The sequence below is a fragment of the Pituophis catenifer genome, unplaced genomic scaffold, assembly GCF_029215685.1.
Source record: "Pituophis catenifer annectens isolate HBS135680 unplaced genomic scaffold, rPitCat1.0.hap2 SCAF_1, whole genome shotgun sequence".
In the NCBI taxonomy this organism is placed as follows: domain Eukaryota; kingdom Metazoa; phylum Chordata; class Lepidosauria; order Squamata; family Colubridae; genus Pituophis; species Pituophis catenifer.
This window is the reverse complement of record NW_027256881.1, coordinates 55,972,241-55,990,213: the sequence shown is the minus strand read 5'-3', so window position 1 is coordinate 55,990,213 and position 17,973 is coordinate 55,972,241. Positions and strand designations below refer to the sequence as shown.

Here is a 17,973-nt window from a genome sequence, read left to right as displayed (position 1 = left end):
ATATTGTCCAGATCAGGGGTCAACAACCTTTCGAACCTCAGGGCCCACCAAATTCATAATTTTAAATCATTTAAAAAAAATGAATTTTTTAAAAAGATAAATAGTATTTAGTGCAATATAAAAAATGCAAATAATTTTTCTGCGAACCACCAGTGATCCACAGACCACCAATTGGTGACCGCTGGCCCAGATTTTAGAGCAACATTTTTTTTAAAAAAAAAAGATTTTGGATGGTATTCCTAGGAGTAGTCATTCAAACTTTTGATTTCTTTAAATTGTCTGCTACTATCATTCCCTGTCTATCAACACATTCAACAGCCAAGATTTATTTAATTTATTTCCTGATTCCAGCAATCGGCTTCAATCAAGCACCTTGTATGGTTTATGATCACTATAGGCTGTAGATCATAAATGCCTATGGTGAACTTTGAAAAAGCTTGTCATTGTCAGTTCTGTATTATCACTAGCATATGTTCTTGAAAATAAAGATTTGCTGGAGAAAATATTGCAATTGTGGGGGGGGGGGAACAGCCTCTGATGCTATAAAAAGGAATTTCATACCGTTATAGGTACATGTTTGCAGATACCAAGAAAATTAATCAGTTACTGTGTTCTCCTGTCTCCCATTTGGTCTGTTTTGCAAATGTCCGTGTCCACCTTTGCCTGTTCAGATATGTGATAGCCCCAGCCTTAGGGCATGTTTTTATGGTTAGTCATAATCTTAATATCTGAGGGGATTACAGTCTGAAATAAAAATTTAAAGTTAGAAAAAAGAATCTATTATGGTGAAGCTAGATTTAGGTTTAAATGTCCTTGAGGTCTTCCTTGGTAAAATGTAATGGGTCATTTAGCATTTCAATTAGTTTTTATCATTGGCAATAATGTCACATTTGTACTAAAGTAGGGATTCCTGGCTAGATAAATGTTTGCGGTTAAAGGAGCCCTCGTGGTGTAATGGTTAAAGGGCAGTATTGCAGGCAAATTTTGCCCACAGCCTGAAGGGCTCAAGGTTGACTCAGCCTTCCATCCTTCTGAGGTTGGTAAAATAAGGACCCAGATTGGGAGTGGGTGGGCAATATGCAGATAATGCTTCTACATTGTAAACCACCCAGAGAGTGCTGTAAAGCACTATGGCCGTGATGGCGAACCTATGGCAGGCGTGCCACAGCTGGCACGCAGAGCCCTCTCTGCGGGCACATGAGCCGTTGCCCAGCTCAGCTACACCATGCATGCGTGCATGCCTCACTCCAGCCAGCTGATTTTCAGGTCTCTGCTGTGCATGCGCAGGGGGCATGTGGGAAATGCAGGGGGCATGTGGGAAACGCTGTGCATGCGCAGGGGGCATGTGGGAGTCATGTAAACATGCACGGGGCGGGGGGAGTGTGGGGGGCTTGCGGACCATTTTTGGTCCCAGGAGGCTGCAGGGAAGCTCAAAATTAATGGTACAATTAGTTTTGGGATGAAGTTATTTAGTCTGAAATTCACATTATAATAAAGTTGTCAGCCAGGATAAATTTGGAGGTGAATCATTTCTACTGCCATTGGAACAACTGCAGGGATAAGTTAGCCTATATCAAACCTGTGATTCAACTTAGTGTAAGGGTCAGTATTTATAATTAGTTGTAGTCTTAAAGTCATGTATAGTGGGAATTGCTCTCTGGGATAAAATTTAGGATAAAAATATATTTTATCATTAGAGTTAGGCTTCCTTGAGATCTAAGGTTATGTTAAAAGATTAGTTTTGGGGTGTGGAGTTGTATTATTTCTGGCATTCTTGCACACATGTTATAATTGGTATTGCTAGCTACAACAACTTGAGCATAAACATTTTTATGTACATATTTCTACTGTGGTATCCTAAAGTTATGTCTATGGTTACGCTGTACTTCCTATGATATGGTATGATTCATTAATATGATTTATATTATTAGCATGAGCTTTACAGCAAATTTGTATGCCTAAATACCCCAAACAATAGTAAGACTTCTTAAATTAAACATTTTTTTTTTAAATGTTCTTTTTGGCTTAGATCAGGACACAGGCCAGAAACAAATATATACAGTGTCTCATTTAAGAAGACAAGAGAAAAATCCAATGTTTGCAGAGCACCCCCATTCTACTTATAAGAACAAAATAGATTTCCTAAATGGTAATATAAACAGGCGACTGATAATACTTTTTGGGCCCTGGGATATTATTGTCCTACAGAATGTAACAACAGCTAAGACTGGCAGTTGCATAGAGCCCATAATAACAGCCTGACACTATTCTGAATCCTAAAAGTAAGAGAGAAGCAAGAAAGCAATAAGCTTGAAATAGCTGATGGAGAGCTGGGATTTACTCATTACTTCAAAAATTCTTAATAAAAAATTGGCCATGTACCTGTCAGATCTCCTCTTGGCAGCAATGAAGAGTGAGTCTGTTCTTGCCACCCCTTGGGGTTTTAGTAGGTTGATGTGACCAAATTTTTGCATCGAGCCTCAGAGGAAGCAAGAGCTGGCTGTTTGCGGAAAGCTGGCAGGGAAGGGCACCTGCAGAAAGCTGGCAGGGAAGGTGATTACATTACAGAAGTATGCTGCAATAGGGGTAATTATAGTCAGTTGCCAAGGGCTTGAATCACAATCACATAACCTTGGGGATAGTGTGATGGCTGAAACTTTGTGGAACAATCATAAGTCTCCTCATTCAGTGCCATCATAGTTTGGAATGTTTGCAATGAATGGTTGTAATCTGAGGATTACCTATATATTGCCAAGACCTGGGGGAGGGGTGAAATGTGTCTAACTAGATTCCAGAAATGGCATCCAGGGGAGGGGCAAGGATGGAGCTATAGTCATCTGGGAGAAGATCAGCAGCATTCTACTTGTGAGATTGGGCATTGCCTATGCTGTTCAATATCAAGACTGGGCTGGCACCGACTTCCCCAGGCTCACAGTGTCAAAGGACTTTAACCGACTTGTTTTCCCTAGGCATCGACTTAGAAGCAGTTCAGTTCAAGACCACCAGAGTCATCATAAACCTGATCCAGCTATTGTGGGCCCAACACACAAAGGGAGCCATACTTTAGATCTGTTTGTCTTGGAGTAATGACATTTTGATTTTACTTTATGTTATTACTGCCAGGATCAGGATAATTGGAATTATCTGTCTGGAGGAAGGCAATACAGGTAATCCTTGATTTACAAGCACAATTGGGGCCCAAATTTCTGTTGCTAAGTGAAACTTTTGTTAAGGGAGTTTTGCCCCGTTTTACGATCTTTCTTGTTAAGTGAATCCCTGAAGTTGATAATGACTGCATCTTTGGATATGCATTTGCTAATAACTATAATTCCCCATTTCCAATAGTTCTTCTCACATCTGCAATGCTAAACGATGCTATTTCAGGGAAGGGTTATTTGCTCTGCATAGAAGCCTGAGTTTTATTTTTTATACCTTCCATTGCATGGACCCTTCATGCAAGTTCATTGACAACTAATTCAGCTGCCAATTTAAAGACTTTACTTATGTACATTCATCTTGTTTATGATCCCTTTTGACACAGCAACTATATTTGTTCATATTTAACAAACAGAAAAATGATCTCAGCCCTTCATGATTATAACTGTTAAAGGGGAAAAAAATTAACAATCTTTGCTATTGGTAGATGGTCGCCTTTGGGGAAAAAAAGTGTTTGATACGTATTTTCTTTAATGATTCAGTGCCAAATAATTGGTGTATATTTAGAAGATGGAATGAGGGAACATTCTAAGGGGGACCTGCCAAATATAATGTTGCCTATTATTATGGATATGTGATAAAGATGGATTTCAGCAATAGATTCAGTGAATTATAAGACCTCTTATTAATTTGGAAATACACACAGAAATGCACAGCCCAAATGTTACCATCGATTTTAAGATAAAATTAATTCTTCCATAGCATTTTACTTCATATGTATTTCCATGTATATACTTTAAGAGTCTCAGTAGAGACATCTGTGAATCTCCTTAGTCTTCTGAACATCTCCTTATTAATAATAATAATAATGTCCATAGCAAATTTGCAAAGACATCTCCCAATGCCAGTTAAAAATCTTGAATTAAAAAAAAAAAATCTTGCAAGTCTAAAAAAAATGTGGCCCTGGCTGTAATCCCATTTTTCTTCCTAAATTGAATCATGGAAAGGACTATTAATAACCATAACTTTATCATTACATAAGAGATTAAACTGCTTGCAAATAGCAACAACAATATAGGAATTTTTTATAAGAGGAAGTTTATTTTAAGAGAAAGTTTATCATATTTCTGCTAGAACTGCATATAGGAGATGATTTTACAAATTTGCTTAACAATTGCTTTATTTAGTGACCATTCAAAGTTATAATACTGCTGAAAAAATCATTTTACTACTAGTCTTCACACTTGCAATCACCATAACATCCCTACAATCATGTGAGATTCAAACAAATTACAAGCAGCGGGCATTTACAATAGTTGCCTCCTGCAGTCATGTGATTATGATTTGCATACTTCACAGCTGGCTTCCAACTAGCAAAGTTAATGGAGAAGCTGGCAGTAAAATCAGAAGTCACAATCACATGATACTTCACTTAATAATCACACTGCTGAGCAATGGAGTTGTCAGGCACAATTGTGTCGGTAAATGAGGAATACTTTTATTATTTTATACTGTATACATTTATTTATTTGTTTGCTTGTTTATACCAGGGGTGAAATCCAGCAGGTTCTGACAGGTTCTGGAGAACTGGTAGCGGAAATTTTGAGTAGTTTGGAGAACCGGCAAATACCACCTTTGGCTGGTCCCAGAGTGGGGTGGGAATGGAGATTTTGCAATATCCTTCCCCTGGAGTGGGATGCAAATTGAGTTTTCCCCTGCCACGCCCACGAAGCCATGCCCACCAAGCCACACCCATGGAACCGGTAGTAAAAGAAAATTGAATTTCACCACTGGTTTATACCTTTATTTATTTATACCTTTATTTACCTTTAATAAATACCTTTATTCTTTATTCTGTATACTGCATGAGCCAAAAAGAGGGCTGAGAAAATATCTATAGCCCCCTCATATCCTGGACATAAACTGTTTCAACTTCTTCCCTTAGGACTATAGGGCATTCCATGCCAGAACAACTTGACACAAAGATAGTTTTTTCCCCGTGCCATCACTCTGCTGAACATCGGTATAGAAATTGAAACAAACAAACAAACAAACAAACAAACAAACAAACAAACAAATAAATAAATAAATAAATCTAATTCCCACAGCACTGTCTTAGGCCTAACAATATTGACCTGTGTAGTAGGCTGTATTGCTATTATCTTCTCATCTTTCTCATTTTCTTGTCATTCCTACTACCATCTCCTATTGATACCTTATGGTTATCACTTGTTGTTTGTATCTTATGATTAATGATTGCAACTATGCTTATGATCTATGACCTATCACTTTTGTTGTAAGAGGGGTGCCCTGTAGTTTGGGGAGAACAGCAACTCTCCTGCGAGACTCAGGGCTTCTTCCCTCTCCCTTGACGAGAAGAGGCAGCCATCATGGCTGCCACAAAGCTGGGACAGCTAAGGCAACAAAGAAATGTGCAGGACTGATGCAGATGAACAGTGATTGGAGCTGGGTGAGAAGATTCTTTTTTATTTAGACGCTAACTTTAAAGGGAAAAAAAGAAAAAAAAATCCAGGAAAAGAGACTCTTAGAACTATTTTTAAAGTGGTGAACTACCATAGAGAGAAAAATCCTACATCCAAAAGAAAGGAGCTAAGGGGAGAAAAGTCAAAGACCTTTTAAAACATAGAAAATTAGATTCTTAAACTGGGTAGATGTTTTTTTGGACAGACATTATAAGATGCTGGAACTATCTACTTGAATCTAGTTGAATAGCCAATTTTGGTTCAATTAAATTTGGATTAATCAATTTATCAGAATTGAAACAACACTGAAACCTAAGCTGAGGTCGCCATCTACTGGTAAATGGAACATATACCATACCCCTATAAGACTAGGAAAACTCTTAAGAGAAACACATAACATTTATCTGGAGGACAGTAAGTGGTGATACTTACTGTTCTATAGCTATCCACTTTATGTTTACTGGAGACTTTATTGTGAGAATAAGGAAGACTCTTAAGTAAAGAAAAGTGATTCTTGATTTGTGGAGGCTGCTTGGACTACTTAAATGGAACTGATTAATAATCCTGAGATATAAAGAACTGTGATTATTGGACTTTCTGAGGAGTAACATTGGATTTGAAAATATTGTTTTTGGACTTGAGTAAGAGCGGGACTTATTAAAATAAGACGAGATGCACGATCAGGGGGAAATGAGTGAGATTTCAAGAGAAATGGCATTGATTTTCAAAGCATTAGGGGTACTATGACAAAAAATCACAGGGAGATAAAGAACCTAATGCAAGACATAAATGAGAAAATAGAAAATATGCTACAACTGATAATGAATGAAGATCAAAGAGTCCAGGAAAGAGAGGAGACAGTAGAAAAAATGGAGGAAAAGATAGAACAAACCAGCAAACAAAACCAGAGGATGAAAAGGAGAAAGCAATAAAGATAATAATGATTGATGAAATAAACTAAGGGAAAAGTACCCGAAGAGACTTAAAATGGAATTGAATAACCTGGAAGATATTTTTGAAAGGCAGGTAGGGGTCTGGGTGGATACTGAGGAGACCTGGCAGCTTAGGAGGATAGAGATGGGAGAAATATTCAAATTGAATGATGAAGATACAGATGCTGATAGAGACAAAGATCTAAGAGAGGAGTATGGGAGGCAAACCAAAAAACGAATAAGAATTGAAGTATTAAAACAAGCAAGAGATGATGGATAGAAAGAATTAACACTACTTTCTTTTTATTGTTGTTAATACAACGATGGCCTGATTAAAAACTAGAATAGAGGTAGAAATAAGAATACACACTTTTATATAAAGTAAGAGTTAGATGGAAAGATTGGCGATTGAAAGATGATATTATTAATTATGTTTAAATAATAGGATGATTGTTACTGGAATGGTGTATTGTGACTTTGAACAATCAAATAATGAAGGACTATGTCTTAATATAAACAAGGTTATTAATACTAGGATTAGTAATGGTGGCCTGATTAGAAATTAGAATAGAGGTAGAAATAAGAAATAGGGGAATATTCAGAGGTTGAAAGATGGTATGACTATGTATGCTTAAGAATATCATTGGCATTAAAATGGAACATTGAAATATTGAATAACTACTCTAAAAAATAATCATGTATATTACATAAGTTTGATTAATGTAACAACTATGATTATCACTATTATTGTTGTTTGTATCAAAATGAATTATACGCAGAGGCCACACTGTTCATATTGATGTATATTTTTAAAAATCCAGTAAAACTTTTTTAAAAAAGAATTCTATTCTATTCTATGCTGTTGCCTATATATATATATATTTTTCTGTGCTATTTGTACAAAATGTATTCAAGAGACTACATCTTAGTAACACATCAGCATCAACCTGTAGCCCCATAGCTCCTGTTATTTAATGGCATGATATTTTGCAATTAGTTTTTTTCTGAAAATGACTTCTTTGTTAATTATATTAATGGCCCAATTCACATTCATTACTATAATTAGGCAAATAACAAGGAATTTGGGCCATCATTGGGATTTGATATCTATGGAATGTAAGTACACAGTTTTACCATCATCCTAGGCATGTTCATTCAGGAATAAATCTTAGGTAATGGGACTGCAACTTTAATTGGTAGGAATAAATATCAGATTGAGCTGAATCCTGTGTCATAGTAGGCTGCGCCATTACAAATCAAATCAAAATCCCTAAGAAGTGACACAAACCAAATCAGTGCTGTCACAAGGCATTGTGCGTAATTTATCTTTTTTTGAAAATTGCCAAAAGGTAGACAATAGATCTGTGGGTTGTTGTTTTTTTTTAAAAAAAAAAAACTATATAGAACCTTCTTTTATCCATAAAAAGCCAAGGAAAGATAGAGAGAGAAAGAGAAAAAGAAATGTTTGGGGTTCTTCAGTTATATTGCTTTGAGAGAACTATTTGTCTATAGTGTTCTCCCACTTCCTTCGTGTGTGTATTGAAAAATGAAAAGTACAGGCACTATTCTCTTTGTAAAGAGTCTGAAAGTACAGAATTCAGCTCTAAAACCTTCTATCAATTGTTGAAGCTGACAGATCTACATTTGACTCTACATCTACTCCAGTGGGTGAAAATATGCTTCAAACATCATAAAATGAATAACAGAATAACAGCATTTTTAAAAAATTTACCCTAAATACCCTAAAATGACCCTAAATTCCAAACTTCTATTCCAAGTTCTGTAATACAGGGAAGATTCTATTGTGTCTACAGAATACAGATTCTGATAAAAAGTAAAAAGACAAGAAAGTAACAGCATTTCTGACTTTCAGAGTCCCTTGGGAGTTGGGCGGCATAGAAATGCGACTAAATAAATAAATAAATAAATAAATAAATAAATAAATAAATAATTAAAACTTTCATTCAAATTCAAGCCCCATCTTGAACCTGGCAGCTATGGTCGCCTAACGGAAAGGCAGACTATAAAGATACAAAAAAATAACCTATATTAAAGGATGCTGTATTCCAAAACACCAGACTGAACCTATGCCAAATCTTGTAGTTGATGTGCTTGCTATCTCACGCTCTCTCGCTCTCTGTGTGTGGGTGTGGGTATCAGCGGATGGATGTGTTCAATTGTCAGATACAGGTAAAGTCAATCACATTTAGAAAAATATTGAATAATAATGTCCTTTTACCAAATGGAAATCTAAATTAACCAAATTCATGTGGTCAAAAGTATATTATTATATACTTTTAATAATTATATTATTATATCCCTGTTTTATGTTCTCCCTTATTAATCTATTTACCTCTCTTTTGATCTTCAGTTTGTTCTCATCTTACCCATAAACCATCAGTTCTTCTGGCCAAATACAGAGTTTGTGAATGTAGAATATTTGCAATAATGTTTGAAATAGTCTTCTGCTCTTTTATTATTCGAGGCTGTGATTTGATCAACCTGACAATTGCTATAGCAACCCTCACAATCTAGTTCTACCCGAAGCCACTCAAAAAGTAATATCAGCTCTTCTAAAAAATTGAGTTTGAAATGCAAAATGTTTAAGCATTTAGCTTACAGAGATTGCTGCAATATAAGCAGTACTCAGAAACCTACTTAATAATTAAAAGCAAGCTATTTATTTGAAGATATAGTTGAACTCCAAAACTTATTTTGAATGTCAGGGTTCAGCTCCAGAACAAGGAAGTGTCTTGAGGCTATGTGGAATAAATAAAGATCTAATCAGGAATATATTCCTTTGCTTGTCAATGACTCCATTATCCATCTACATTACAATTAATTAACATCAGGAGCCATAGTTGACCCTGGTTAATTATAAGAAAAGTAGAATATATATATATTTTCCCCCAGTGGTAATTAAATAAAGAAAGTCAAGCAGGCCTTGCTTGTTAGTTTCCACAATTTCTGCTTCTCCCTGCAGTCATTGATGTGTATACTAAAAGGTGTGGTCAGGTTTATTTTTATTGAACTTTCCATAGAATGCCATATGAATTGTATTTCTGTTATTATAACAGACCTAAAAACTAAGGACATTAGTTTTGAAGGTGAAAATTGAGCGTTCAGGGAAGCCTGTAATATTTCTAGGGATTCTCATTTTTATAAAGTCAATGACTATAATTCTGACTGCTGCTTATAAGGCAATTCCTTTTTCTCATAACATTTTAAAATCCCAGGACCTTTGTTATTTTGTGTTACCATAAAATGAAAGAACGTATTTCCATCTTCTAAAGCAAGGATAAGCAACTCAGTGTTCACCAATGGTTTTGATCATCACTTTCACCTCTGAACTGCCCTAGCCAAGTTGTATAAGACCACAGATTTATATAAACACCCATCTAATGTCCTTGTCACCTCCCGCCTGGACTATTGCAATGCTCTCTACATGGGGCTCCCCTTGAGGAGCACCCGGAGGCTCCAACTGGCGCAGAGTGCGGCCGCGCGGGTGGTAATGGGAGCGACATGGCGTTCCCATGTAACACCTCTCCTGCGCGAGCTGCACTGGCTCCCGGTGGTCTTCCGGGTGCGCTTCAAGGTTTTGGTTACCACCTTTAAAGCGCTCCATGGCTTAGGACCCAGGTACTTGCGGGACCGCCTACTACCACCAATAGCCTCCCACCGGCCGGTACACTCCCATAGAGAGGGGCTCCTCCGGGTGCCGTCAGCCAAACAATGCCGACTGGCGGCCCCCAGGGGGAGAGCCTTCTCTGTGGGGGCACCTACTATCTGGAACGAGCTCCCCCCAGAGATATGGAGGATCCCGGATCTGCGCACCTTCCGCCGCGCCTTAAAGACCTTACTATTTCACCAGGCCGGCCTGGCCTAATTTTCCCCCTCTTTTATAAAAGATTTTTAAAATTTTAAATATCTTTTAGTATTTATATATTCAATTTTAAATTGGTTTTAAAAGTTTGGGGTTTTAAATTTGTCAGGGCCAAAATTATTTAATTTGATTTTATTCTATTTTTTAAATTTTGTATTGCATGTGTTTTTATTGTTTTGGCTGTGCACCGCCCTGAGTCCTTCGGGAGTAGGGCGGTATAGAAATCTAATAAATAAATAAATAAATAAATAAATAAATAAATAATGTGTATGTGTATGTATGCAAGAGAAAGTACCCTGCTCCTGAATCAAAGAATGTTTTATTTATTTGTTTATTTATTTGTTTGTTTGTTTGTCAACAAATATAAGGAAACAAGTAACATTATAGACATAGACATGGACATATGAAAAAAAATTGGCACAAATAAAAGGATATAAATAGGCAAAACATAGCCATAAACACATAGAATGATTACATATAAATGGGGACAGTAGGACAGGGATGGTAGGCACGCTGGTGCGCTTATGCACGCCCCCTTAGGGACCTCTTAAGAAACATGAAAGGTCCACGGTAGACAGTTTAAGGTAAAAAGTATGGGGATTAGAGAGACTAACAACAGGATCAGGTAGAGTGTTCCAGACATTTACTACACTATTACAGAAGTCATATTTCCTACAATCAAGATTAGAGGGATTTACATTGAGTTTGAATCTATTGATAGTCCTTGTGTTATTTCGGTTGAAATTAAAGTACTCATTTACGGGCAGAACGTTTTGGTAAATAATCTTATGAACTAAGCATTTAGTATGAGTCCTTCACTGCACATTCTGTAGAGCAGAGGTCTTCAAACTTGGCAGCTTTAAGATTTGTGGACTTCAACTCCCAGAGTTCTCCAGCTGGCTGGAGAATTCTGGGAGTTGAAATCCACAAGTCTTAAAGCTGCCAAGTTTGAAGACCTCTGCTGTAGAGTATCAAACCAACGAAAGTGACATCACACCATCATACTTTAACCCATCCTTTCTGTTAATGACATCACACCAGTGTCCAAAAAAGGTTGAGCAATGACACAACACTGTTTTCATCATTCAGATTCTCACAAACATCTTAAATCCCGCCCCCCCCCCCCCAACTTACCATTCTTCTATTACATTTCAAGGGAAGAGGAAGAAGAAGGGAAGGAGATTCCAGGGAGAATTCCTTTGATTATTTTTTTCTTCTTCTAGCAAGGAAAGTCTTATGTTTAGAACCAAGGATGACTTATTGAGAAACAACTCATTTTTTTTTTTTAATGACAAACGTGATGCTATGGCACCTTGTACTTGTATGAAATGACTTCTCAACAAATATAAAGATTGTTTGAATTTCAGAAGATAGATATTCATTTATTCATGAGATTTATATCCTGATTTTCTTCTTCCAAGAACTCGTGGTAATATACCTAAAATTCACTCCCTGTCATTTTTCTCCCCAACATCAACTTTGTGAGATAAGTTTAGTCTAGAAGGCTAAGAAACTAAGAGTGAGTTCTAGTCCTGCCTTAGGACATGAAAGCTGAGTAGGTGACTTTCAGCCAGACGTCTCTCTCATCCCAACCTACCTCATGGGATTGGCAGGGAAAATAGGAAGAGGAAGGTGTATTAGGTATGTTCACTGCCTTGAGTTATTTAGAGAAATAATAAAGGTGGGATAAAAATAAAGGGAAAAAATAGAAAAAGACTGCCTTAAGTAATTCAGTGAACTTCTACAATTAGGAGTAGATTTGATATCATGGGTCTAACAGCTTAGCTACTACAATATATTATACCAGCTTTTCACTAATTCAGATATCCATAGCAATGAACAAATCCATCTTCTCTCACATCAGCCAGGGGCAAGATAAGCTTGTCCACTCCTCCCCACCTCCAAATTCCAAGCTAACATAGCTTGGTTCAAAGCCAGGACCAGTGTGTGTATATTTGTGTTTGTGTGTGTTTGTGTGTGAGAGTGAGTGTGTGTCACAATAAATTATATATCACACAATACTAAAGAAAAATAAGATTTTCTTCCAGCCTTTCATTTTCAGCTTTTTCCTCCTCTTACCCATTATCATCCATTCAAATTAACTAATATATGTGTGCAATTCTGCTTCTGATTTTTGTGATTAATAAAATGATTGGGCAAAACTGAATCAGCACAATAAGGCCTTTGTTCCCCACCAACTATCTCCTGCAGGGTGATTTTTTTTTCCAAGTTATGTTCATTTTTATCTTTTCTAAAGTTTAACTAATTGTCATCAGGTCCGTTCAGTGGCAATGAAAGCACTTACAGGAATAGAGAAATGGGGCTGCGCTAGAATAAAGGAAAGGTAAGTTCTGCAAAAAAGTATATTCTCTTGCGGAAAAGATGCCAGTGATGACAAAATATTACAATGTGGTACAGAAGATGGAAAGAAGGTGATATGGATTTTTCCATTTTACAGAAATGTAAGAATTATATGAGATGAGATGAGATAGGAGATATATTTATTTATTTGTATCCCACCTTTATGGTATGTTCTGATTTGATGTGATACCATACATATTTTGATTTCTTCTAAAAACACACAAAAAAAAATCTGAATTTGTAACTGGTGTCCATAGCTTAAATAATATCAAATAAAGGTATCTCACATAAATAAAGGCTAATCAGATCTTTCCTGTTCAGAAAGAAAATAGGTCCTGGATCTGGCTTTTGGATGGAGTTGTAGCCCACTTAAAGAACAGGGGTAAGTGTGATTTTCTGACTTTGGTTTTCCATCTAAATGACCAGCACTGCTTTAACAGCCTAGGGTAATGCACCAGCTGAGCCTGTTTCTGAGTACGTGTTTAAATCGAATTAGTACAACACCTTTTGAGGAGGATATTGTGAAAAGTTTTATATCCAAATATATCTTATTCTTTATATTGTTTCCATCTTCCCTGAAAACATTAACAGAATCAGCATTTTCACTAGATAATTGATAGTCAAGCTGAAACTAAACTAATCAAGTAAAAATAGCAAACAGGTGAAAATCCTTTACCTAAACTTCCTCAAATTCCCAAATAAATTACGCAGACCTAATCCATATGTCAAAGGATAAGGTCTGTGAACACAATAGAGTTTATTAAATTAGATCTCCCAGAGGAACTGCATGTCCACATGCAGAATACATACTTATCAAGGGTGGGTTCTATTTACATTTACTACCGATTCGCAACGGGAGCGTACGTGAGTGCTTGCTTCCGTCACGCGCGTGCGCGCTTCTGCGCATGCGCATGTTGTCCATTATGATGTCCCAGAGGGTGGGCAGAGCCTCCCACTGCTTTTACTACCAGTTCAAAAGAACCGGGAGCAACCCACCACTGATTCTTACACACATACACATACGCATACACACATCCCTCAAATATCACTCTAGATTCAGCACATAGGCACTTCCACACCAGGGGTGGGTTCTAAAATTTTTTACTACTGGTTCTGTAAGTGGTGATACTTGTGGGCGTGGCTTGATGGTCATGTGACAATTCTTTAGGATTTAGCAGAGGTACTGGTCTACTAGGCTTTTAACTGCAGAGCTGTACCGGTCTACCCATTTATTTTTGCAGGCACCAGTCTGTCTGCTCATTTGTTTTTGGAGGCACCAGTCTACCACCACACTGCCTTTTAACACTGATCAGCTGTAGGGCGGCCCTTTGAAGATTTTAAACAGTTTTTTTCCTTCTACCTGATCAGCTGGGACTCAGGAGGCAGCAATAGATTGGGGGTGGGGCCAAATAAAAGGTAATAATAACGTGGGGGGGCGGGGGCAGAACCAGTTCGGTGATGTCATATCGTCACCGCTACCGGCTCAGCGGAACCGGGCCGAACCGGGAGGAACCCACCACTGTTCCACACCATGGACAAGCTCCCCCTATAAAAATCTGCTGCTGTACCCCATTTCTTTGCAGCTGCCCCTAAAGGCAAACTGATTGCTTTTAGGAATAAACATTTTTTTCTTTCCTCACAGCTGTCTGGATCTCATTTTTATTTATTCTTTGCACAACCCCAGTTCGAGTTAGAACCCCAAATTATTCTTCTAACACCTTGGAAAATTCACAGACATAAGCTTTGTACTTTCAAGCAATTCACACACCTAGCTGATTTTCCTAGTAAGCTTGAGAAGAGACCCATAAACTCTGTTTATTCCCTTCATTCATGCCTACTGCAAATTGCGTGACTTCAGCATTTAGTTACAAAAGATTTAGTATAACATTTCTGCACTAAATGTCCTTAGTCTTTGATGAAGCAGAACAAAAACACTGGTCCAACTCAGAAAATGAAGCGTTGTAAAAATTTTCTGTGCTGCAGGAAGCATGTTACACACACAGTCAATGCCCAAAGTGACAAGGTAAATTCACTTTTGTCTTACATGTTCTTTTTCCTTACAGTTTGAATTACAGCCAGTTCAAACAATGCATCAAGGATGAATATATGAGAGTGTTCTTGGAAATAGATCCCACCTCTTGACTTTCACACTTTCAGGTGAATAATTTTATGAACCCTGTAGCTAGGTAATGTGGCAAGGTGCATTTATTATTTTTTCTGCATGATATCATGAATTCTGAAAAAACAAGTGTTTCTCATCACACAGAGCAAGGCTTATACTGATATGGTTGTTCAGGCAGATTTTATGCAAAGGTTGCTTCTTGTACATGTTCAATCTTCCTTCATGTACATTGAAGCAGAGCTTCAATGGTCTACTTAAGGCCTAATGCAAATATGTAGTCTTCCTTTTGGAGAGGAGAAAAGTCTCCCAGTGTTAAATCAAAATCCAATTGGATTACTACTCTGTTTTCTCCAAAATAAGACATCCCCTGATAATAAATCCAATCGGGTTTTTGAACACATGGCAATAAGGCCAAGCACTTATTTCAGGGTTCAAAAAAATATAAGACAGGGTCTTATTTTTGGGGAAACACTGTATTGTTAGCAAGTATTGTAGGAAACAGTACGTGTGAGATGTGGTATGCCATGAATTTATCTCCAATCGGCAGAATATCCTTTCCTTTTCTGATTTGTTTTAACCACACTTTATGTTGTTCCACCTGAATTGGGTTGAATATTATCAGAGATTGGGAATTTTTTTCCATGATTAGAACCTCTATTTTAAAGGTTTCTGACCTAGTTTCCTTTAAAACAAATTCTTAATTTGGGCTATCAGCCAGCTCTGATTATTCCAAATGATAGAGAAGAGGGAGGCGTTTTTTTTTTTAGAAGAGAGGAAGCTCTGTATCCCCACTCTTCAAACCATGTCTTGAGAAAAAGATGTTGTATCATCTGAATTTAATATTTGCTTTCTCCTTAAGCCAAGCAGCATTCCACAAAGACAGGAAAGCCCTTGCAGCTGTATTATTTCTTTCTTTTTTCTTTTTTCTTTTTTTCTTTTTTTTTAAAAATCTCCAGTGAACCCCATTTGGGTACTTCAATAACTTTTACATAGAAAGAAGCCACAGTATAAAATATTATCAAACAGTTCCACATTGCTGACATAATATAAGGAGTTTTAAACCTTTCACAAAAATAAATATTTACCATTAGTTATGAATTTTATATATTCCTCAACTATTCAAGAAAGCTCATTAGATAAGCTAATGGTTTAGCTAATTACTATAGGTTATTGTTGTAAGCCACCCAAAGTCACCAGTGTTTGAGTTAGGCAGCCATATAAATTTGTTTAATAAACAAGCAAACAAGCAAGCAAAACACTATCTGCATGCAAAATAACAAAATGCATCTCTTTTATCAGATTTTTAACTGTTCAGTCAATATGAATTTTATGGTTAATTTTAACCTGTGGTGTTTATTTTTTATATCCTCTTTTTAAAGAAAGTCTGTCAATCAACCTGAGTGCTCCTCAGAAACAGAACAGTGGAATATGGGTGAAACCAGGGGTAAAATCCTCAGAGGTTTGCCACCGGTTTGCTGTGCACGCATGTGCAGTGCATGCCAAATGCATGCTGCATGCATGCATGCACAGTGCGCACCAAACACATGCTGTGCATGCATGCACAATGTGCACCAAACACGCGCTTTGCACAAAAAAGGAGGCTTAAAAAAGTAACTAGAACAGCGAGGAAGGGAACAGCTGTGCCGCGTGATTTAGGTTCGCTAGAAAGCAGGATTTCCTGCTTTCTAGCGAATACAAATCACGCAGGACAGCTGATCTTCGGAAATACCAGTTCAGACAAACCAGTAGCATTTTTTTACTATCGGTTCACCCGAACTGGTAGCTTTTATTAGTACCGGTTCGCCCGAACCAGTGCGAACTGGTAGCATTTCACCCCTGGGTAAAACCTTCCTTAAACCTAATGGGATGTACTCCTGAGTAAACATTGTTTTTATGCAGAGGTGCTACGTAATAATTGCCTTACTTATATTAAGTTATTTTTACAAAATTTCAGTGCCCTTATAACAATGGTTTTTCAAGAATATGATTTTGCAAAACATGATGTTGTCAACCGATTCACTTTCAAAAACAGGAACAAAATCTCAGTGGAAGGTTTTAAATTAATGAACCTTATCATTGTTCAGGTCTCCCAGTGTGTTGATTATTTACCAGTGCTCCGATAGGTGACTTGTATATTTCTTATGGGAAAGTTTATGATACCATTATTTAACAAAAAAATCAATGTTGATTAATAAAAGTAATTTCACAAAGCTGTACCGCGGAATATTCAGCTTCAAATTCATTTCCTGTGCTTAATTATCTGGGAATAGCTGAGTGGTGATACAGTAATAGAAAAACTTTCTTATGTAAGAAATGGACAGAGGTTAATCCTTCTATGTCAATGATTTTCAATCAGGATGCCATGGCAACTTGAGATACCATAGAGATTGCTCAAATGCCACAAAATTATTACTTTCAACTAAACTCTTACAACTAGGCCATTGCATACACTTATGTATACATCTTTCTACATGTATAGAAATGCAGCTTTGTTTTAGAGTAGGACAGATACATGCTATTGTGGAAAGTACATGTTTTTCTTTTTCTTCTTTTTTTTAAATCTTAAAAAAAAATATGGAACACTTCACGAATTTGCGTGTCATCCTTGCACAGGGGCCATGCTAATTTTCTCTGTATCGATCCAATTTTAGTATATGTGCTGCCGAAGCGAGCACAAAAGTACATGTTTTTCAATGTTCAGAGGTGAGTTTGCTGACAAGCTGGGGCTAAACATGTTTGGAAACTGCCTTTTGTATAAGATAAAGTCATCTGCCAATCAACCCAGAACAGGAATAGAGTTGATTGGAAGTGTGTAGCTTCATCTATCAGTTGGGAGGAATGAAGGTCTTCTTATGGATATCAGAGAAGGCATCTGGAGGTGCACATTGTGATTTATCCTAAACATAACAAGGGATAATTTTATCACTAAGAAGAGAAAATATGAAGTTGGCAGTGGAAAGGACCAAGCAACCAATGAAGGTGGAAACAGAAGTGAAAAGAAAAATGTGTTGGCCCACAATAAAAAAACTAGTGTCT

At 37.1% G+C, this 17,973-nt stretch overlaps 1 non-coding gene across 1 annotated transcript; it reads right to left on the bottom strand.

Moving 5' to 3' along the window:
* Positions 1–17,505: 17,505 nt before the first annotated feature.
* On the bottom strand, positions 17,506–17,612 carry LOC139309194 (U6 spliceosomal RNA). The gene has a single exon (XR_011599842.1). It is a non-coding gene; the product is annotated as a U6 spliceosomal RNA (small nuclear RNA).
* Positions 17,613–17,973: the final 361 nt, after the last annotated feature.